The sequence below is a fragment of the Aulonocara stuartgranti genome (assembly GCF_965226115.1).
Source record: "Aulonocara stuartgranti genome assembly, chromosome: 19".
Classification (NCBI taxonomy): domain Eukaryota; kingdom Metazoa; phylum Chordata; class Actinopteri; order Cichliformes; family Cichlidae; genus Aulonocara; species Aulonocara stuartgranti.
Window position 1 is genome coordinate 11,304,129 of NC_138955.1, and position 23,010 is coordinate 11,327,138.

At 38.2% G+C, this 23,010-nt stretch overlaps 1 protein-coding gene across 2 annotated transcripts in view; it reads right to left on the reverse strand.

Moving 5' to 3' along the window:
- stag1a (STAG1 cohesin complex component a) overlaps window positions 1-19,477 on the reverse strand; it is a 38,664-nt gene extending 19,187 nt beyond the window's left edge. Inside the window, exons 1-2 of one of the 2 annotated variants that reach the window (XM_082516259.1) lie at window positions 19,245-19,477; window positions 12,189-12,285 (exon numbers count right to left, since the gene is read on the reverse strand). The gene's annotated coding sequence lies outside the window, so the exon portion shown is untranslated. The remainder of the gene's footprint in view (window positions 1-12,188; window positions 12,286-19,244) is intronic. The other variant, XM_082516258.1, reaches the window with a different exon arrangement.
- Between the last annotated feature and the right edge of the window lie 3,533 nt (window positions 19,478-23,010).

Below are 23,010 nucleotides of genomic sequence, written 5' to 3' on the forward strand. Positions count from 1 at the left end.
GTTTTTCGAGGTCACTTTTTACCTGCCTGTTGGGAAAGATTTTTATTTTTAATTAACACTTTTACTATGACCAATGTTACATAACATCAGAAGAGTGTCTTATGAAATACCATGACAACAGAAAACTTATTATGTTCTTTGAAGAATTAACCTTTACATATTTTTCAGGTGAAATGTGGTTCAGTTCGACATCTGACAGCAGTAAAAATATCATAAATGTCATTCTTTTAGAATGAAATTCGATTACCTTTCCCCCAAATACACAAAAACGGAAAAGATTAAAACATTTTATACTGTCGTAAAAGGTGCTACAAATTTTTGTACAGTCAGCCTGTTCCAGGCTAAATTTGTATCTACTCAGACGGACTTTAAAGTTACTAGTTTGGGTCAAATCAAGAACAATCCTGAAACTGTACAGGTCATGCCTGTGTGTCTTTTTTAATGGGACCGTGTTGCTAGAGTTCAACTGACTGTGTCTCCACATCTGGCCAGGTTTCTACGGGGACAGGGACCAATTGGTCTTTGGGAATCTTTAAACAATAAAATGGTAAAACAACATAGGAGTGATCATACATGATGCACACAAGGAACAGATGGTGTTCTCACACATACTCTCTGTATTAGGGTGGCACAGTGGTGCAGGGGTTGGCAGCGTTAACTCACTGTAAGAAGTTTCCTGGTTTAAATCCTGACTGGCTGTTTTTAGGTAAACTCTGCATGTTCTCTCGATGCCCGCGAGGGTTTATAAATCCATTGTTAACACTTTGAGAGCTTAGAAAGACCAGAAAAGTGCTAAACAAATGCAAGAACTGTTAGCGCCTGCAGTGGATAACCAAATAAGCAAATAAGAATCTATTTATTCTGAGATCACTGACATTAAAACAGGATTTATAAAGAGGTTTTTGGGTGGGTGTCATAATATAATAAAGGCACTACAGCTGCCATTACACTGAGTGCGAGAAACACGTGTCCAGGACATACACGCACAGAAATTTTCCAACCACTGCTATGATTGCATAGATCACTTTTTAATGAATTGTTTTTAAGTGTGTTTTGTGTTTTCAGTGTCAATTAATGTTAGCTAATGCTAGTATTGCTCATTACAGATAATCAAAATGAGGATTTTTATATGAGGCAGAAGTGAGAGTAGTGTTTAACAGTTGTAATCATTACATAATAAACCCAGGCAGCTTGCCATTTTCACTTACAATATATGAATCATTATGGCGGTTGTGTTTTCATGTCTTGGGTCATATTATTACACATCAGTAGAAGATTTTCTCTAAAAACGAGTTTTGTGCGGCCTAAAACAAAGCCAAACAAAGCACTCTACCTGCTCTCTGAAGTGTTTTTAAGGGTTAATCATCCATGTATTAATGTTAGATGTGCTATTTATATATTCTAAATACATCTGTAGTTTAAAATTTGGTATAGACAGTTATGAGGGAACAGTTGGCCCATGCCCAAACTGGTAAAGGCCATACCGTGAAAGCATGACATATGAACAGCATGTAAGGGTTGAGAGAGAGAGAAAACTTGTCTTTCCATTTAACTGTTTTCTCCACAGCAACATAAAAGAGTGCAAGGCCAGTCTCTGTGTAGCTGGTAATGATTTGTAATAACTTGTTACAATGATCACTCAGCAGTGTGGATGTCAGCACTTTTACCACCTGCGTATAAAATTTCCACACAAATGAAATGTAAATGTTAAATAAGTTCACATAAAATAGCTAAAAGAAAAAGTGCTTCCACTTATCACACAGATAAACATCTGGTAGGAATCCTCCAGGGCTTAAAAGTAAAGGAAGCCAATGATGTGTCAGAAAATGCAGTTCCTCAAAAGGCCACTTGAGGCTTCAATGCGAGTCAACCCAGATGTTACAACAGAAATATGGCACTATTTTGCTCCATATATTAATTTGAGAAGCACTCACACTTCTCTAAATACAAAGGTTCTTTTCTGTTATGCACCAACTGTTCTATGATAATGATTTTCTCCGTTGCTCCTTTAAAGTATTTTCATAGAACCAAAAAAAAAAAAAGTTTTTCTTTACACTTTTAATTGTTTATGGGCCTTTAAAACCATTTTTAACAGTTGGGTTCATCATTGCTTTTACCTCAACTGAGAGAGTCTAAATATTTCTCCAAAAACTTAAAGAAGCGTTACATACACCTTACTGCCACGGTGGTCCCTGCTGGGAGATTCTTCTGGCAGCTAAAACCTGCACTGTGTCTGCTATAATTGGCCATTATCTCCAGAGACATAATGTGACAAGTTTCCAACACTCTAGGCTACAATGAGACTTAAAAAGCAAGACTGGATTCCTACTACTAACATCAGGATGAAAGAAATAAAGGCTGGCTTGTCAGGCACTGCTCACTGCTCGTGAGCTGTGAGCAGTGCCTGAATATATAATATAACCAATATAATATAGCCAATATAACCAATCCAGCCTTGCATGCTATTTCTGTCTCTATGCTCAAAAATAAATAAATAAATATATATATGTTCATGAGACTAGTCCACAAATGAATGTCCTGGAGGATTCACATACTGCTTTAATGTGGCATGGAGAACAACTTGTTGAGTGAGCGGCCGAGGTCAATATTACAATTTCTGAGATATTTCAGGGATTGAGGTGCAGGTTATTAACACATCTCGCATCTCGCTGGGCCCACTGATGAGAGAAATATGTCAATTTCACAAATAGGATTAGCATCACTAGCAAACAAAGAAAGAACAGGTAATTTGTAGAATAGAACAGAATTTAAGTTAATTCAGTGATTAGAACAGAAAGCGATTCAAGGCATTTTGCAAGTCAATGGGGTTTAAATCTCACCTTAATTAAGATAAAACCTATAATACCCCCCCCCTTTTTTTTTTTTTTTTTTAAATCTTGGTTCTGTCACTTTAAATATACAGCTGGAAGAAACAAAACAAAGTAAGTGGCTTGTCAAAGTACGAAGACATCCACAGGATTGCAGCAATGGAAAAAGTACTGTTACAGTTTATATTTTGGAGATGAGGTGAATGTTTGAATGAAGATTAGGCTGAAATTACTTTAAGGCACTGGAGCTCAACAAAATGCATTTTAAAATGGTTGTTGAGCTGACTGATTGCAATCACAATGTTTACGTTTTATGTTGACATGTGTTCACAGATTAAATGATGTCACAGATTAAATGATGTCAAACAACAATTTGAAAGGTACAGAGTATGAAGTTAAGAGTTCCTCTCTGGTTACTTCCCAGCTCATGCCATTTGAATCAGTTCATAATGGCTTAATTTCTCCTGACATAATCGGTATTCCTCGTGCTTCCAAAACTACACCTGGCTGACCAACAAGTAGAAAGCTCTGCAAAAGCTTAGACATTTCTTATAACCTGTTTGTCCTTACTGATTAAAAAAATCCATTCATACTTGTACTTTCAAAAATGTACTTTCATGTACTTTTCAGTCATCTTTTAACATTTCAACTGCTATACTATTTATGAGTTAAATGTAAAACAGTTAATATGAACTATTATCAGGGCACCAGAACCTGAGTAAAATGCCTCTGCTATGGCTGTAAGAGAGCAGCGAAGGCAAGAGCATTAAAACAGAATCTTTGTGTCATTAAGCAATTTCATCCACTAATATTAGAAACAATGATATATATATATATATAATTCCAGCTCCATGAAATAAAAAAGCCGGACAAATGATGACCACAGACACTTCTAGATCAATTTTTAGACTCTCTTATGATGACAAGAGTGGACCAAGCCAATTAAAAAGACTCTTTTATTACCTCCGTTTTTGACCGTGGCCTTCAACGAATCAAACTCACATCTACTTCTAAACAAACAAAAGTAAAAAGGTGCATTTAACATCACTTTAATAAACAATTTAGGCGTATTTTAAGCCATAATTTCTATTAAAATAGAAACTGCTCTTCTTGAATCAATAAATGCTGTATACAAGACAAAGCCAAGACAAGACTGTCAACTATCTTGTTTAAGCCTTACAGTAGAAAATCCAGCTGAAGGAAGCAGGAGAGGAGTTTTTCTCTGTTTATATTACAGCCAAATGCTCAGCGAACACACCACTATGCAACAGGCTGACAAACAGCTTAACTTGGTTTCTTCAGTATACTATAGCAACTGATCTTCTGAGCAACCGTTACACAGAGCTCGGATTGAAATGGATTTGCTTTTACACTTCTTTCTGTTACTATGTTCAAAACTGGTCTGTACAATAATGTGGGGCATGCTGCCTTATTAAAACTGAATGGACTGTTATGTATATGCAAATTGTCAACGACTGCAAAGCACTGATCTCTACATGGCTTTCGGAATAGAGTAATTTTCTGCTCAACGACCGTTTAGCAGTTTAATTATTTTGTAAAAAAAAAAAAAAAAAGGATTCAATTTGGGCAAGAATGTGGCCTATAAATTCACCTCAGCGGTGATCTCTAACTGTAAACCATCATCAGTGTCTCCTCTCTGCGTGAATGTGGTCTCTACAATATACATTTGACACCACTTTTTATGACAGCAGATGCTATAAAGAGAAAGTGGCACAGTGAGGTATCTCTGCTCTTTAGTCATACGTGATTTATCCCTGAAGAGTCCTACAGCAGTGTCAAGGGTGAATGCTGGCTGCTCAAGGATATTGGTCTACTTTAGTCAGGCAGGGTTTAAATGGATTCAATTAACTTCAATCTTGGTGGACCTAGTGGCCTGAGGGATCATCCAATGATGGGAAAATGAGAGGGTCAATCCCCTAGACGGCACACCAAAGTAACACAAGCGTCCTAACATACTGAGAGCTAAGGAAATGTGATTCACAAGCTTGGCTGTATGTGTGTACACTTTTGCTAAATTAAGCAAAATGTGCATACAGCACTACGAACTGATGAAATGCTGATTTTACCAAAGGGCTATAACAAATTCCTGATGTCTGTTGAGCTGATTAAGCTGTTGCCTACAAGCACCTGAAAATATACAAGGTAGACAAATTGCCTAGATGATCTGGGACGGTGTCATAAAGCACTGCAAACATCTACAGTATGCACGTGTCAAGTATACTGCAGCAGGTGAATGTAAGACAAATAGCCTGCATCAAGTCAGACAGCTTCATTCTAAGTTGGAGAAGAGAATGAGGAAGTGCCCGTTTTCTCACAGCTGTCAGTTGCTTAATCTTGTTATTATCTTCTTATTTTTTGCTCTTTCTGATCTTTCATTCTTCTGCATCAAGTAAGACATTATCATGGAGCTGAAGTCTTTATTTTTAATCAGAAACACTAAGCAAAAACCATAATGGAAAATTTCATAAATCCTAGAGGAGAGATGACATGTGGGTAAATGAAAAACCCATTAAAATAACATTAGCGCAGATCTAGCTCACTTTGCTTCAAAGTCCACTGGACTTCGCTGAGGATACGTATATAATCATTCCAAAAACAAGCATTTTTTGAAGTGCAGATTCACTGTACAAGTAGCTGCAGTGACGAAAATCATTAATTGGCTAAGGTCATAAGACTAATGCATGCAACGATCAGTGAGAAGCTTTGAGACACAGCCCAAATGTAATTAAGAGAGAAGCACTTACAGGAACGACTTGCGTCATCTGTGAATGGCAACAAGCGGTTGTAACTGACGTACTGTATGATGGATAATTAAACAGAACGTCATATTGCCTGCAATTACAAACCACTGGAGGAAATCTGGTAAATACGAGGTGTTTTCTGTTGTACAAAACATTTTGGCGAGTGGCCAACACCCAGTCAACAGTTCAACTCTGAATAAGCTCCTCAGTTTTAAGACTTTGCAGCTGCAGGGCCAGTGAGCCCATGCAACATTATGATTAGGAAAACATGTCAGCTTTAAATATTTTAGTTAGCCCAGACCTCTTCTACTTGTCAGACCCAGCAATAGTTATTTTTTGTTACTGAAAATGCTTCAGTGAGCATCAGATAGAGGAGTCCTTCTATACCCTGGTACCTCATCGCAATAGAGCAGCTCACTGTTCATTTCTGCAAACATCCGTTACAAAGTTGGGGTTTGGGTTTGCTCAAATACTTTTGGGAAATTATAAACATCTTTTATTTCTCTTGGTATTTTCTAAATTTATGATATTATCAGATTTCAAATGAGATCTTTTTTGTGTGAGGTGCAAGTTTCTGTGATAAATACAGACCTTAAAGCCATCATCGCCTTGTAATAAGTAAAGCTAAGTCTTAATTTAATCCAGTCTGCCAGCTTCTCACACTTAAGGTGTGAAATACAAGATGAAAGTCAAGAAACAATTATGACAGAAGAAGGAGAAAGCAGATTAATACTTTATTAGCAACAGAAAGACGTGCTACTCTGCAGCAACTGTTATGTTAATAATAAAACATGAGATGAAAAATATAAAGAGAGCCAGGTTTATGTATTTTTATTGTGATTAAAAGTAGCAGTTACCACCACTAAAAATAGAACTGTGGAAGCACTGAAGTAACTGTGGCTACTTTACAACAGCTATTACTTTTCGTTTATTTCCCTTAGTATTTTCTAAATTAATCTGGCCTCAAACAGGAACCAAAAGCAGAAAACATCTATCTGTGTGAGGTGCAAAGAGAAACAAAGTTCATCTTTTAAAAAGTAATGCTGCGCCTTGATTTAATATGCCAATTTGCTGGCTTTCTACAATTTAAATTACTACCTTGCACGGCATTCAAGACAACACCAGAGCGAAAGTCGAGAAACAATTATGATAGATGGAAAATAAAACAGAGAGCCACTCTTCTGGAAGTACGCTGGCAGACCAGACACAACTATGCTTGTAAAAGAAAAACAAGGAAGATAAACAAAGGATGACAACAGCAGGCAGTAACCTGCATGATCCGTACGTGCCGTACCCAATAACCAACAACAAATGTGTAGTTTCAGCAAAGCAAAAGCCGACACCATGTACAACGCGTACAAGCAACACTTTTAATTCATGTGAGCTGGCACCTAAACAGTGTGTCCTCACTAACACTCAACAGTATGCTATGAGTTTGCATTTTGAAATCAATAAATGACACCAATTTATGACTTCTCTGAGTTTAGGTACAAACAGTTAAAAACACATTTTTGTCATATTTCTGACAACATGTGTTTTCTTATTTTCATGACAGATGGTCAAATAAATTTGACAAGCACAGCACATCCTAATTTTAAAAACATTAGGCTGATGTTTGAGCCATTACTATTATCAAACAATTGTTAACAGAGGTGGGTGTGCTTGAGGTAAAACTAGTAGATTAATCAAATTTAATGAAATTTTAACCAATTTTGTAGCATTTTTGTTTTGTCCCATATGACTATACTGTTCCACAGTGTCACCAGAGGATTGGTAATCATATCTGTTATACTGTAGGACAGGTAGTGTACATTGGATTTAGAAAACTATCTTCTTTTTTTTTTTTTTTAAACAAATACAGCTACCTTGAGATTCTTTTGATTTACAGTGATGAATAGAAGTGTGTTTCTCACCTACTGATTTTTCTCTGCTTTTGTTCTCTCAAGGATTGTGGGAATAAGGCCCAGCATATAATCACAGTGTCAAAGAAGTAAACAAAAAGTGATTTTTTTTTATTGCTCTCAGCTACAATAAAGACAAAAGCAGCAGCTCCCAAGCCTTTAAAACTTCTCCAGTGATGGCCAAACAGCCCCGGACTTTTAAGCTTAAACCAAAATTGGTCCCCGTGGGCCACGTCTACAAGCTGAAACGCCAGGACAATAACTGCACTTTATCATGCTGCCAGGCTCCATACATACTGAGAGCAAGGAGCCATGGCCTTATAATGCGGAACAGCCTTGAGGCCAACTGTGGCTGTCTGGTTTAACCAGATTATGATTATGTCACACGGGAGATTACCAGACATTATCCAACATAGAAAGTCATGGTCATGTTCCTGCACACACACAGAGACACAGTCACCAAGCACACACATGCACAGCCATCTGTTATTGCCACAAACTACTGTATGCTCGTTTTCTGCAGCACACAAAGATTAAACCTAGCAAAGAGGAGGGGAGGGGAAGGATGCTGTGTGAACAGCACTCGCTGATAAGATCTCTGCTGAAAAATAGATTTTCTTTCCCAATCTCCTGAGAACTACCTCTGTGAATAAAGGATAAACAGATCATAAGAAAAGAAAAAAAAAGAGGGGGGAGGGTGCATGGCAGTGGAACAGCTTAAGAGAGACAGATGAAGCAGAGAAGAGGCAATAAATGTTTCTCCCTCTGTGCGTGCAATGGCTGCCTGCTCGGTTGTAGCGGACGCAAAATGGAGCCACGAAACTGAGGACAGAGGGTGGGGGAGATCAGGGGGCAAACAGGAGGAGGGGGTAAGGTGGGAAAAAAAGGAGACAGTGTGACAGCAGTGCTGAGGGGGGAGAGGGAGGGGAGCACAGTGTCTAATTTGTTCTTCTCTCATCTGTCTGGGCACCCTCTCTCACCTTGGCCCAGATTTACAGTCTATACTTCATATTCTGATGGAGTGGGAAAGAAAAGCAGGACAGGCGCAGGACACACACACATGCACACACATGCACACACACACAACCTATGGAAGCTATTAGTTCTGATAACTATTATTACTTCCTAATCATCCTAGTGGCATGTTGAACACTTCACAGGAGTGAGAAGCTTGCTAATCTAAGCAGGCAGGTGTGTCAAAGCAAATAAAAAAATAAGAAGAAGAAAAAGAAAAAAAAAAAAGGAAGAAAAAAAATGCTGTAATGTTGCAATAACGTGCAGGCAGCTGAGGAGAAAATGACTGCCCAGATACAGACTGCAGCTAAGTGATTCAGAAGAAGAGGCTAGCGAGCTTTGACTGAAGCAGATGGCCGATTTAAAAGAGAGCTTCAAGGAGGTAGAGTATGTAAATCTCAGCCAGGTGTCTGACACAAATGTCAAGACATAGACATTTAAAACAAAAACACAAAGAAAAGAGCAGCTAGCTGGATTCGTACTCAGTGGTATATTCAATAATGTTTTTAGACTAGCTGAGAAAAGAACAGAAGCTTTCTCTCTACTAGCGGTGGAGTGTTTTAGAAAACACATAATAAAGAGATCATTACTTTATATCTGTGCTGCCACCAAGTCCATTAGGCAGCAAGTCAAACTGCAGACACGCGTTACTGACAACATTTGGACAATAGCTCGTTTATATGACTGCTAAGAGCAGAACTAATGATTTTTCATTTTGTGCCATTGGTATTTGTGGCAATCATCGACAAACTATTTAAAGAAACAGTGTGCAGGCTTTCAGTTGATGTTTTTTCAGTGGTTTTGAAAACGAATAATGCATTCAGAGAGCCCTTGGATTTAGAGCTGAAAAGCTTTAAAGTCTCTCTCTCTCTCATTCATATATATATACCCGGTATATATATATATATATATATATGATATTTTCCTGTTCTTTATCTAATGACCACAATTATAGTAGATATAGTGATTTGTGAATGAATTTATAAAATAACTGTGTCAATAACTGTATGAACATTTATTAAAAGCATTTGCTAGTTGTGTTCTCGCTTCAGGAAAAGCTGCATTTCTCCTCAGGACACTGCTCTTCCCATACAACGTATTGCTGTTAGTAGTGGTTGGCAGCTCTGATTGGGCTCTGAGCACAAAGCCAAGTAAGGGAGACCGCCCAGTAAATCCTGTTCAAGAAGCCCAGGATGAAAATCAAAGTGTACTGAAAAACACATGCTGGTAAATCAGAACTAGAGCTCAGGGTTGTGAACCTCTGGATAAATCACATTCTGCAATATTTTTGAAAGGTTACATGCTTAAACAAGCAAAGCTGGCAAATACTGTCCTCAAATGTGAAGATTTGCTGTTCAGAACTTAAAACAGCCACGTTTTCTTATCTGTGGTTTTTAAATAAGGATAGATTAAGAATTCAAACACCACCAAGTTACCAACAAAGAAATGAATAACTCAGAAATATACTGTCATTGTATTTACATGCAAAGATTAAAAACTAGATTTTATACTCAAAAATCTTTGTTATTGTTGTTTTTTTGGGCTCACTGACATTGAGTTTTGAGCTAAACACTGACCATACCTGGACATTTTGGCTGATACAAAGTAATCCAAGCATGTCCAAGTACAAATTTGAAAAGTTTAAGGAAACAGTTCATGAAATGTTTGTCTGAGCCTGAACTGGATGGTTTGGTTTGTATGTGGACAGCACTGGGAAGACAATGTGCAGGGAAATTTATAAAAAAAAAAGAAAAAAAAAAGAGGTTTACAGGTAAATAATCTGTAAATAATCAGCTAGATTGGGCAGGGCAGCTCCTAATCCAGAGCACACAGAGCAGATGGGAATCCAATATTATGAGTGCAGAGTTAAGAACAAAACCAAACAAACGTCTATTAGTAGATCTTCTGTCACATCTCGATTCTTTATAGGCCTCAGTTGAGTTTAAAGCAGGGATGAATCCATAACTTTTTTACTTTTAAGTTCTAAAATACTTTTCATGGTTTTAAAACTAGTTTTAGCTTCCAACCCTGCAGGAAAGCTCCCTCTATTAGTTCACGTTGCTGCAATTCTTGTCTTGTAGTGACCATTTAATTTCCCCCTCTACAGTCAGAGAATTGACTTGGCACAAGCCAGGGAATCAATATTAAGTAAGACTGTGTACAAATAGCACTGACCGCTGAGACAAACACTTCCGCAGCTGATACTGAGGAGGTGGTGTTTGCTCTCGCTTGAAGCTGGTTGTTAACCTCGGTCGTATAAATGACACCTTAAGGATTTGCAGGTCTGGTCTGGTGTCAAATTTAGATCGGACTGCTCTGAATGTAAATAACAAATCAAATACCCCCCCGGGCCGAGGCGGGAATTTACTCATGTCCCGGACAGCAAGGAAGCAAAACAGAGGTTAGACTAAATGCCTCAAAACGAGTCAATAATGCATCATAATCTCTCTTTTCATTTTATGGACTACAGTCCTGGAGGAGCCGCAGATACATTTCACACCTCTCAATCAATGTTTATGCACATCCAGGACTTTCTCTTTATTATACTGCTGGCTATTGCTTTAAAAGAAATTTTTCACACAGGGATTAGGGAACTGAGAAACGCAGACTATTCGGTGCAGCAAGCTTTTCTTCTTTTTTATTTTTGTTTTTTATGCCCTGAGCTGTGGAAACAGCTGCCTGGGGGATACGAACATAGCTTAACCTGGTGATGTTTTTTAAGATAAAATTGGAAGCTAATTTTTAAAAAGTTGATTTATTTATTATTCATACATGCATCATTTATTTTTACAGCCTAATTATCACTAGCCAGTCACTTATAAAGCAATTTGATTACCAGCAACTTGTGTGAAAACAATCTATGCCTCTTTTGAAGAAAAAGAAGCACAAAATAAATGTTCTTAAAAAATATATTCCAATTATATGCAGCTTGTTACAAATATATTAACCTAGAATTTACTATGAACTGTGATGTTTTCTATATCGTTTTTCTCCATTACATAACAGTGTTGCCCTACTTTTTTAGTAGACCAGCAAACATACGCTTGTTTGTGCATCGGTAGGTCACGCAAATGTTTACAACTTTTCTTTATTACATATTATTAGTTATTTATTATAATTTTGGGGAATTTACTCATAAGATAGCCACCATATAGAAATCACTGCTTGCACTACTTTTTAATGCCACCTTGAACTCTCTGCTGCATTCAGAGAGAGAAGAAGTGCTGTGGGCAGGCATTTCTTCAAGCTGGCTGTCAGAGGCTTGGTTTTTAATAAGGTGTTCCAGTCCACAAAGCTCGACTTTACATTGCTGATGTAAAATGAACTGCTGTCAGTTTCAGCAGAGCAAGAAATCCAATCAGACAGGAACAAAATCGTCTGCCCTAACAGCAGAAGACAGATGACGCACGCCAAAACATCTACTTAAACAATGTGTAATTCTAGGTGATAGAGTGGGAAATTAGATGATGTTTTAAACTGATTTCCTCTTTACTCCTCCTGCAAAATATGGCCCGTATTGAAAATGTCATCTAGCTGTTTAATGTTTATGAACTTTTAATATTTAACAGCCCCCACAGAAATAATCTCAAACTATTACTGCAGATGTGCAAAAGGTGACAAAAACACCCCCACTTTGTTGCTGGATATTTTTTTTAAATGATGGAAATAAAACAATGTTTCACCTGTTATGCCTCCAGCAAGAGGAAACTTCGGGGGCACATTGTTATGCTGTTGTTGTCTCATGTTTCTATGGATTTTCACATCACTGATAGAGCTTGACTGAAAAATAAGGAAGCAAGCAATCATGCAGTTGATATTTGTGATCTACTACAATCTTCTATGTATCAAAAGTAAAAGGTTATTCATATTTTACAGTTTATTTACCAATTTAAATTTTATTAAATCCATTAGGTAAGTAGAAGTAGCAAGCATAATTACACTTTAATGCAAAAATACACTTAAGAGTGAAGGGCAGAAACTGAAAAACAAAAAGGCTACAACTGTAACAAGCTATGTGAACACAGGTTAAATGAATAAGGTTGGGGAGACCAAGCACAAAAGTCTGGAAGGAAACAGAATGGAAAATCTGAGGTGATTTAAAATGTCAAATTAAAACAGGAAATACAAAGAACAACCAACGTCCGGCACTGTAAAACCTTTATCGACAATAGACCAAGTGTCATAGAATACAAATATATTTGAGTCACCTGCAAAAGATACAGATGAGTATTAAAATGTGACCTATTTGAGAAAATAATACATTCCACTATTCACTAAGAGTGGAAAATTGAGTCTATCAGAAGCCTTAGCCCTGTTAGAACATTAGCAGAGTCACAGCTGCTAACAGCTGAATAGCTTATTCATAAAAAAATTTAAAAAATAAAAAATCAGAAAAACTGACTTGAAGCTCAAAAAACAGCCGTCAAGTCGCAGGCAGGTAGTGCCAGTAAAATGGAAACTATTACTCAGCCTGTCGTTCCATCACTTAAGCTGTGACATCGATGACGGTAAAACACAGCTGAAAAACCTTTGATGTAGAAACACTGTCAGGGTAACTATAATAGTCCCATATCAGGGAGTCAAAATAGCCTAAATATATGTTATATATGTTGAAACACTGCAAAGAAAACCTTTCAGATCCAGGATGGAATACAATTTTTCTTCCTGAAAAGAAAAATTAAGATCTTGACTCTTGGAAATAAATGGTTTATACTATTTTCTGTGCTCTTGACTCTTGACAGCCAGTGCCAGCCAAACAGCTGAGCTGTGTCAGCAAACACGCTTGCATGTCAGGAGGTAAAATCAGCTTGTTCGGGCTAGCAAGCACTGAGCCACTATATAGTAATACCAGTGAGAGATCACAACCCTCCAAAAACACACACAAACACTCTCTCTCACGCATACACAGAGCAAAGCACATCTCCTCTCATTAGTGCTCACCCTGACAACCGAGGAGCTTTTAACAGATAGATTCTGAATACAGATTTTGCTGCCTTATGGTAAAGACCTCATGAGTTGACATCATCTCATTAAACCCATCATTATGTCAAGATTGCATTACTATATTATTTATAAAACATGCCATTTTCCTTTTCAAACAGTCTAGCAATGATACTCAGCCTAGTATTCCTTTGTACGCACTATATCAGGGAATAGATAATACTGAAAAATACTGGGTTAATATACATATACATCGACTGGTATTGTAACATCTTGGTTTAATGTGAGCTAGGATAGTTAAAAATCAAACAAACAAAAGCAACAGTTCTTCAAAAAAAATCTCTTGTTTCTTGTTGATAGTGCAAACACATACTTTACATATTTCTGTGCTTTGACTTGTAATTTTTTTTTCCAGATTTCCTCACTTGTAGTGTGGGCTTTGATATCTCTACAGCTCCCTGAATATTGAAACGACTAATGGCCTTCTATATCTTTATTTAAAATGCCATCAGCATGCCCAAGCACACACTTCTATGTTAATAAAGCTTACTCCTAGCCAGCAGCTCAATTCTTTGTTATTTCATTCAAGAAGAAAACACTATGCAATGCAAGACCCTTTCAAAACATTTTTCCTTGTGCATGTGTAATGGGTAATCAAACCGGCAATCGATGCAGTGCCATTCCATGTCCATGTATATTGCATTACATAACCCATAACAAAAGATGTACAGTTGTTCTTTATGATCATGCTCTAGCCTATTTAGACTCCTCACTGTTACTTCCAGACTCCAGTAAGTAATTTTATAACAAAAAACAAAACCCACTGTGCCATTTGACATATTAAGTCCAGTTGGTATATTCAAATATTAACATGATTTCACTTTGTTTACTTATCTATCTTATGTCCAGAGCCACGCTGAAATTAGACTTGGACATTACAGACATTTTATTGCTCACATAAACTTTACTAGGGTGGGAGACTTTGTATATTAACAGACAATCAAATACAATTATTTTATTCCCCTCTGGATTGTTTTCTAATCATAATCTCTTCCCTCAAAGTTCAGTTGCTGCTAACCAGCCAACCCGGTCGTTGCAGTCTTGAACTTCCCCACTGGCTGGGTATGCAGGTCGCGTTGTGGCCGTCATTGAGGGTCATTCCGCTGCCTTACCGAAAACTCTTTCATCCCTTGGTTGGACAGATTCAATTGCCACAGTCTTGAACTGCAACTCGTGACATCACTCCTTTTCCTGTTCTCAATGTTAAGGGCTCAGCAGGCAGAGAGCCAGTTCATGTGTTGCCACCATGAACTCAGTGATGCTAAGCCAAGACACTAGTGTAGGGTTGGATCAGGTTAAACTAGAAACTTCCCTAAGAGACCTTGGTTGTTAAGTATTTCCAGACGAGCACTTTATAAACTATATTACATAATAAATCTTTGAAGGAAAATTGATGTGTCAACGTTTGTGAATAAATGCATATACCCCCCACCTCTACAAATGTCCACAAACACACAGCAGTTCCTCTATAAAGCCATGCCAGTTTTTAAATCTCTCCCCTTTCGCACTCTGCATGACCCCGCCTACTCTCGCCGCCTGTGACAGTGGCAATTATATTCTGTTGTGGATATGAACAGCTGGAAACTTCAGAGCCAACTAGTCATTCCTGTTATACTCATTTAAAGTCTGGCTGATGGGTGCAAGCAGAGTTGGTGCACTGAAGTCTGTATGGACAAGTCCATGTGGCATGACAGAAAACTGACAGGCATGCATTTTTCCAACCAAATGGACCCCACCCTTTAACTTACTAACTTTAGTTAATTTTGCAATTTTTTAGAGTTAGTCATAGAGTTAAAAAGGGCCAACTAATATATCTAGTGTATACTGTTAGGTGCATGCTAAGCTAAAAGGGAGTCACCTGTGCTGCTCTGCAAGCCTAAGTGTTTTTAATACAGGTAATCCTATGTGTGTACTCTGCTCTGTCTGCATCTCATTTTGTTACTTTTACTTAGAAATTGAACATTTATCATCTTTTTACTTACTTACTTTTTAGAAAATACAGATATGCATTGTCTATTGCCAACCAGTCAAAAGGCCCACATTGCCTGCACCCTTGTGCCATAACGCTATAAATTCAGCTTGGCTTTGAAAGAACATCATTCTACTTGACAGTCAACAGGTCTGACAACAGCAATGAGGCTAATTACAATCCAGCAAACCGCAAAAGGAACGCCTGCAACGAACCAGCAGTGACAAAACTATTTCAAAAGCTTTCCAAAGGTTTATTCCATATTGACAGGAGCAAGCTGCAGGGCTTATAGTGCACAACCACAGTGACACAACTTACGCTTCAAAAAATAAGGTGTAACGTGTGCACAGTGGAATTCTACTACAGTAAATATGTCAACTATCACCATAGCAATAAAAGTAATAAAACAAAGACTTCTGCGATTGCTGATAGGATGAATTCATTCAGAACTTTGAACCAAATACACCTATAAAAGATCTTCCATTATCTTCAGTAAAACATCGTTGTGAATGTGAAACGATAAATCAGTGCTGTTCTCACTTCTCAGGTGTTACATGGCTAATCGCTGAGAGTTTGCACATATGACAATACTACTTGTTTTTCTTCTTCTTCTTTTTTGACTCTTGCAAACCACTGAAAGCTGGTTTTCAATGATAGTGCCATTTTTTTCCAGCATCTTAAATCAAGGTCACCATTTAATAAGCTCTGACAAATGTCAAAGCCATTAAATAATCCCCTGAGCTGTAACATTATAGGAATATGGCTCTAACAAAAAGCACGCTGCACTTGAGTGGTGAAAGCCTCTGGCTAAGAAATGATCAAGCGCTCATAACATAAATCAAGGTCTGCTCTTTACAATTTGATTCAAGGTCTAAAACAAAACTCTGATATGCTTGAATTATTACAGTATCTTATCGTCAAGATCAGTGTAGACGTAAAATCGTTCTGCAACACATTTGCCATAATTTAAAAATTACAACAAGCAGCATTATGTGTTCATAATACTAATTACAACTAATATCCAAGTCCTTTTTATTTTGGCTTTCTAGCTAGGGCAAAGAGCCAAGCGATTTCGAGGAACAGAGGAAGGATTATTCACCATTTCCCTTAATCTTCTGTTATTTAAAGGTTTAAACAATGACATGCTCAAGAAATGTCACCCAGTGTCAGCTTTGAATTGCTGTATTCTGAAGCCATAGGGAAGGATATATATTTTAGCACTCACTGAATTCCGCAAATAGAAATGACAATTTTATGGACATTAAAATTTTACTTTTTATTAAACAGAGCACCTCTGTGTCTAGTATTACACCATTTAAACACATTCCATTAAGGTGGATACAAGTTAACCAGTAATTTGGGATCAAATAAGAACAGTTTTTCCTATTTACGTTCTAGGAACACTCTTGTACTACTACTACAGCTACAATGTGTTTTAGTGTGTTAGGATAGTACAGGAACAGGCAACAGCCTATATGGGTTCTTCTGCTGGAAAAGTAAACAAACTCTGTAGTGCAAATACCACTGAAACATGTTTTGTCTGTGAGGCCTTACAGGGAAGTGTGATTGTGTGTGGTTATGCGTGTGCATGTGTGTTTAATTTTGGCAAACAGGTTTGGGCCTCACTCTGAAGGAAAATCTCTAGGATTGTAATAGAAATATGTGTAACCATTTTTAAGTTCATTTTTTTAATGATAAAAGACATTTTTGTTTATTAAATAGCCATAAATCACAGGAAAATCCTTCAACTTATGTTAGGTAAGGTATCGCACATTCATTAAAAACAACAACAAGAAACCCAAAACTGTCCTGACCAATTCACCTTACACACAAAATCACACCCCAATGGACCTTTCTTAAACAGGAAAAACCCTGGTATGTGCATTTCACTAAAAGAAAATTGCTCCCAATGTACATTACCACAAAACTGCAACCTAATAATGTAATCAAGAGGTAATTTGTGAGGACATTCATTGGGAATGTACTCAGGATTTCACAAACAGAGCTGGGACAGATTTTCAGTCAGGCAGATATAGTCATAGCACAGAGTCAAATAAATGCAGCCGTCAGCTGCATTTCCCCACAAAATTTCAAGTAGTACATTTGTATAAATTGCCTAAATACATTTTTACAGAAGTGGTAGTTTCCCTATTCCACTTGTCTGGTGGCAGCATGAAAATGATAAAGAACACCCACCGCCACAAATAAAAATCTAGTTTAATATCAATCTAATAATATTTGTAAGACTGCTTGAAGGCTAACTCTCCAAACATAGTAGATTAACAATGATTCAAATCAATGGAAGAAGCACTTACAGAAATATTTTTGCATTAATGCTATGATATACACAATCTCCCAGGTACTCACTTGTTGGTTAGTCCTAAAAAAAAGATTTATAAGATATTTTAGCGACTGATTATTATAACTATACAGCACGATATGCATGACAATTTTATGAAATACACATATATAGACAATATTATGGAGTTTTGCTATTAAAATGTCTACCCAGAATGTGCTTGGATTTTAGACAAATAAATAAAACTAGCCTAACATCTGCAGATGACAACAGACCATGATATACTTGTTACACTGGTTTATTGTGAAAAATGAGTCAAGAGCCTAACAGCTAAAACCCTTTCCAGGTCCCATCATGTTTTATTTGTTCGTAGTGTATATTTCTGCAGTGTGATAATGGAAGGCAAGCAGGCTGCAGATAGCAAACCAACACAGCCTGCATGAGAAATCACATGGTTGACTGTAAACAAAGCAGTTATGCAACAATCTGAGATTCATGCAAACTGCCAGCAGGCACTCTGACCCACTATAACCGATCGCCTAACTAGACTGCACTGGGTGAGCTGCACAGGGGTCAGTGTTGGAGGGAAGCTAGGACCGAAGCCTGTTTAAACCTGTAGGGGTAGCTGGTGGAGCCCATCCCCCCCCCTTATGTGACTCATGTTTCCCCGCTCAATGTTGCCTGCTTCCCGCACAGAAGGGGGCAGGAAAGGGGGGAAGAAGCGCCATAATAATTATGTAAAACATGCAGGAGTCCGTCCTGCATGTTTGCACTGAAAAGCATGCATGTGCTGTCACTGACTAATAAAGCAACATGTTTATTTTGCTGCTTGGAAAGTCACCACGACTCCCAGGAACTTGAAGGCATGCTGATGTTGACACAAGGGGGTGGGAAAGAAAAAGAAAAAAGTAGAAACTGGGATATCTCACGTTGTGTATCTTGTGCGTATGCAAAAGGAAAAACTGCCAATTGGTTGATAACAACGATGTCAACAACAACGTGGCAAGTAGCGTTTGAGCTGGTGACAAACCAAAGCAAAGAAAGCAGCGCACGGCAGGAGGGCAATACTGTACAATCATAATACGGCTCTGCAAATGAGAGAAGGTGATGCTCTGAATCCTGCCTTGCAAAGACCATGAAAACACGTCACACCGCATGGCTCTTTATTTGTTGACAAGCCAAACTCCTCCGCCGGGTGGAAATCGGTGGCAAAACAGGCCGGTGCTGCGGCACACACTTGCCCTTCCATCAAGTTGTCTTGCCGAAAATTTTTGGGGCTAGCTCGCAAGCTAACGGCTCCGCTAGGCTACAATGTAAGTGAGGAAGAGAGAGAAAGCACATTCACCTCCGTTAGCCGATAGCGCCCATCCCCCAACCAACCAGTGTTCCCTGTCTGTGTCCACCATCTTTAATCTGTGTTCCGTCTCACTTCCCACCGCACAAAACACGACAAAAACACAAGACACTCACCTTTAACGACCATCGCCAAATCGATTATCACCTTCCGAACTAAAAAATCGATTTTCGTTTTAATATCGTGCGTATTTTAATATTGAAAGTTGGCCGAGCGAGCGGAACCGCGCCTTGAGAGAAGAGCAGCAATCCTAAACCGCCATCTGGTGGTATTTTCCTCTCTGTGATGCAGCGGGAGCGGCGCAGCCTCAGACCGAGACACAGCTGCCCCCTGGCGGACACACCGAGCTGCGGCGGACACGAGCCTCCGGGGGCGAGCGGGGAGAAGGGAGGGACCCCGCCAACACATCGCTGACGGGGACGCGCACAGGAGCAGCGAGACTCCCCGCTTCTTTCCCAGTTGAGTTACTACTTTGAAGGGCTTGTCTGGCGAGAATTGCATATAAGAAGCCATTTAAAATTCTACAAACTACAAGCACTTACTGGTTGTCATCTGGAATATTACAGCTATACATTACACCTTTCTGTGTTCAAATAGGCTACATCACAAAACCCTTATGTAGTTCCTTTCTTCCTTATAATTATTTTTAATAAATATGAGTTATTCAGTACACCTAAGTAAAAGTGAGTGACAGGCATTTTTTCTTCAGAGCCCAGAGTAGCCTTTTTTCTATCCTTTTTTTTGGCTGACAAGCAGTCTGATAAACTCTAGGGTGTATTCTCTATAGATAAGGGACTACGATACTTCTTAGTTTCTAAAGTTGACAAAGTGTGACAAGGCCACACATGCATAAATCTTCTACATTAATGACCTTTGGCTTGTAGATTTTTTTTATGCTTTTCAGACTCACATCCTAGATGGAGAGTGACAAAAATAAGAGTGTGCATGTGCACATGGCCGAACTCCTACAGCAGGTCCTTGGGCTGAAATTGGATGTGCATAAACCCAATTACAGTCTGGATGTACTCACATTACTCACTCCAGCTCAACATGGCGTGATATTGCCAGAAAGGGAGGGTGATAGAGACACACAGACAGAAAAAGAAATTACTTCAGTTAATTATATTATTCCCACATCAGTGTCTTTAAGTGGATATCAAACACCAGCAGTGCATACTGCATGTGTGTGAGAGTTAGAGAGTGAGTGCATAAATCAAAAAGAAAGGCTGCTTAACCTTTATTACATCTTTTAAGATAGGGCAGTGATGCGTCTGCAAATGCACAGATAGACGCAAGAGCACACGCACAAACAGACCAACTGGTTATTCATTTGACGGATGCACTGTTTGCCATAGCAACGCCACATCTTGCCCATAAAAGCTGTAGCAAGATCCTCCCCTCAGGGCTATTTGACACACACATACAAACACATACACACACTCATGATTGTGTGGCTCATTCACTGACATAATACATTCCCTAACCTTAACCAACCCAAAAGGCCTCAGTTTTTCTTTCAGACCTTAACAACACTTGGGATGCATTGGGAAGGGTGTCTTTTGTTTCAGAATTACTGCAGCACTTTATGGAGCTTCTTATCATCAGAGGCCTACAATCTAACCCTGGCCAGCAGGTAATGCAAGAAAGCTCTGCATATGTGGCTCACCAAACTCAACAAACAGACTAAAAAAAGAGCGTTCTGTAGATTCTGTGCAACAGCATGCTACATTTATATCTCGTATTCGCTCTATGTTTTAATGCATTTATATATTTTTTCATTCTAGGCTTCCAAATTTAAATCAGTTCCATTTTCATGTAACCACACATAAATTTAATACCATTTTTCTTTTGTGTATTTATTTAAAAAATAACCTAAATCAGTTATAGGCTGACCCAAATGAAAATGGTGATGGTAAGGCGCATGACTTTAATCTTTCACTTAACTGCTTTCAGGCAAAATAACTGCATCTACCTTGTTCTCTCTAAATCAAGCTCACTGTTTTTTCAGTCTTGCTTATTCACGTATTTGTTTTTTTTAATGAATTATGTCTGTTTTCATCACAGGCTTTATGGTTTTTGATAGACCTGTCACTGATTGTTTTTACATTACTTTTTATGATAGGAATGAATACACAAATTAGGTATGGTTGGGAAAGATGAGACAGAATACCTTTGAACACTCGTGTGCATTAGGATAAACAAACACCAGCCTTTATAAAGCTATTGTTAGCCTTATGATAGACTGGCAACCTCTCCAGGGTATATGCCATCTTTTGTGCAATCCATGGATGGATAGAAGCTAATTCTAACAACTGAAGGAGTGTGAAAACTAAGGAAGAAGCTAAAAGATGTTTATTTTTCCAAAAACTCTCCACTCCAAAACTTTGCTCCTAAAGACAGATAAAGAACACAAGTACACCCACACAAACATCCCATCATAGTTATTGTTATTATTCTTAATTTGAGGAATTTCATGGTGCAGTGTGTACAACGATAAAGGCCAATGCAATCATAAAGCTGCTCTGGGGTACAATGAGTACAAAGATAAAGGCCAATGCAAATAATCAAACTATTGCTTTTCAGATTTTTCAAAATAAAACTCATAAATGTGTAGATGTTGAAATATGTGCACATATTTTGAGAAAAAAAATGCAAGAAAGTATATCTAATAACCCCAAGCATGCATTAAACACCAATCAAAGGTCACAAGTACAATATTCACTATTGCTGTGTATGACTCTTTGCTTACAAAGGCTCAGACTCTCAGATCAGGGGCAGTCATTATCCAGATTTCCTTCAGTTGCTTCTGAGATGCGAAGCAGCATACTATGTCATATTTTTGCTAACTTCAGATTTTCAGTGGATGCCCACAAAGAAAACAAATTTATGTTCTCACTGTGTTGTTTATTTTGAGTTTGCATATAATCTACATATGATCAGTACAATTGTTTCAACTGATGTGTGTTTAATTTTAGGAGGTTTCAGGACCATCATTGCCTTTTGACCTGCTTATTTTTCTCAGCACTGGCTCAATGTGAATGAACACAGGAAGTGATGAATGACAGTCTTCCACATTCAAAATCTAATTATTTGATATTCAATGTCTTACTTATGTTTTTTTCCTGCATTATCTTAGGCCAGGCAGCAAGCACACACATATAAACACACTATAACACCACAAATGAGATACTGTCTGGCTGATTTGCCCTGAGTATTAAGCCTTTTCTTTTTTTTTCAGAAAAAACTCACATTATATCTGTATGAGAAGGGTGTTGCACCGTATTGCATTTCTTTTCGTTGGCTTTTCAAGTTTTTTTTCCTCCTCTGGGCCGCCCAAATCCTCAACATTAGAAATCTCAACATATTGTGCAGACGTTTGCCAGGGTTATTCCAGTTCAAATCTTTGCCATATTTAAGCTGTGTCATTGAGAAAAACCTTTGTATGCATGGCGCAGTGTTGTGTTACATAACCAACGGACGTCTGGTAACTAGTATCTATACGCGCACACGACATGGATGCACACTCATAACACACCCGACAACAGCATCCGTCATAATCTATAAACTTTTTCTGGGGCTGTAACCATGGAAACAGAGGCTGTGTGGTGCAGCATCGGTTGAGAAAACCCTTTTAGACTGTCAAGGTAATCTCAGGTTATGACACCAGTATCCAATAGCAGTGACAAGCATCTCTATCTGTTTGGAAATCCGAGCGCTTCAAGGGTGAATGTTTTTTAGACCGAGACGTAATCATTTGACGTATTGAGTTATGCAAAGACATTTTTTTACTCTTAGCTCTGTCTCATCTCATCTCTAGGGCGGCTGACTAACAGAAAAGCTTTATATGGCTGTTCTTTGCCTGTACACCTGTCCTATTTTTAA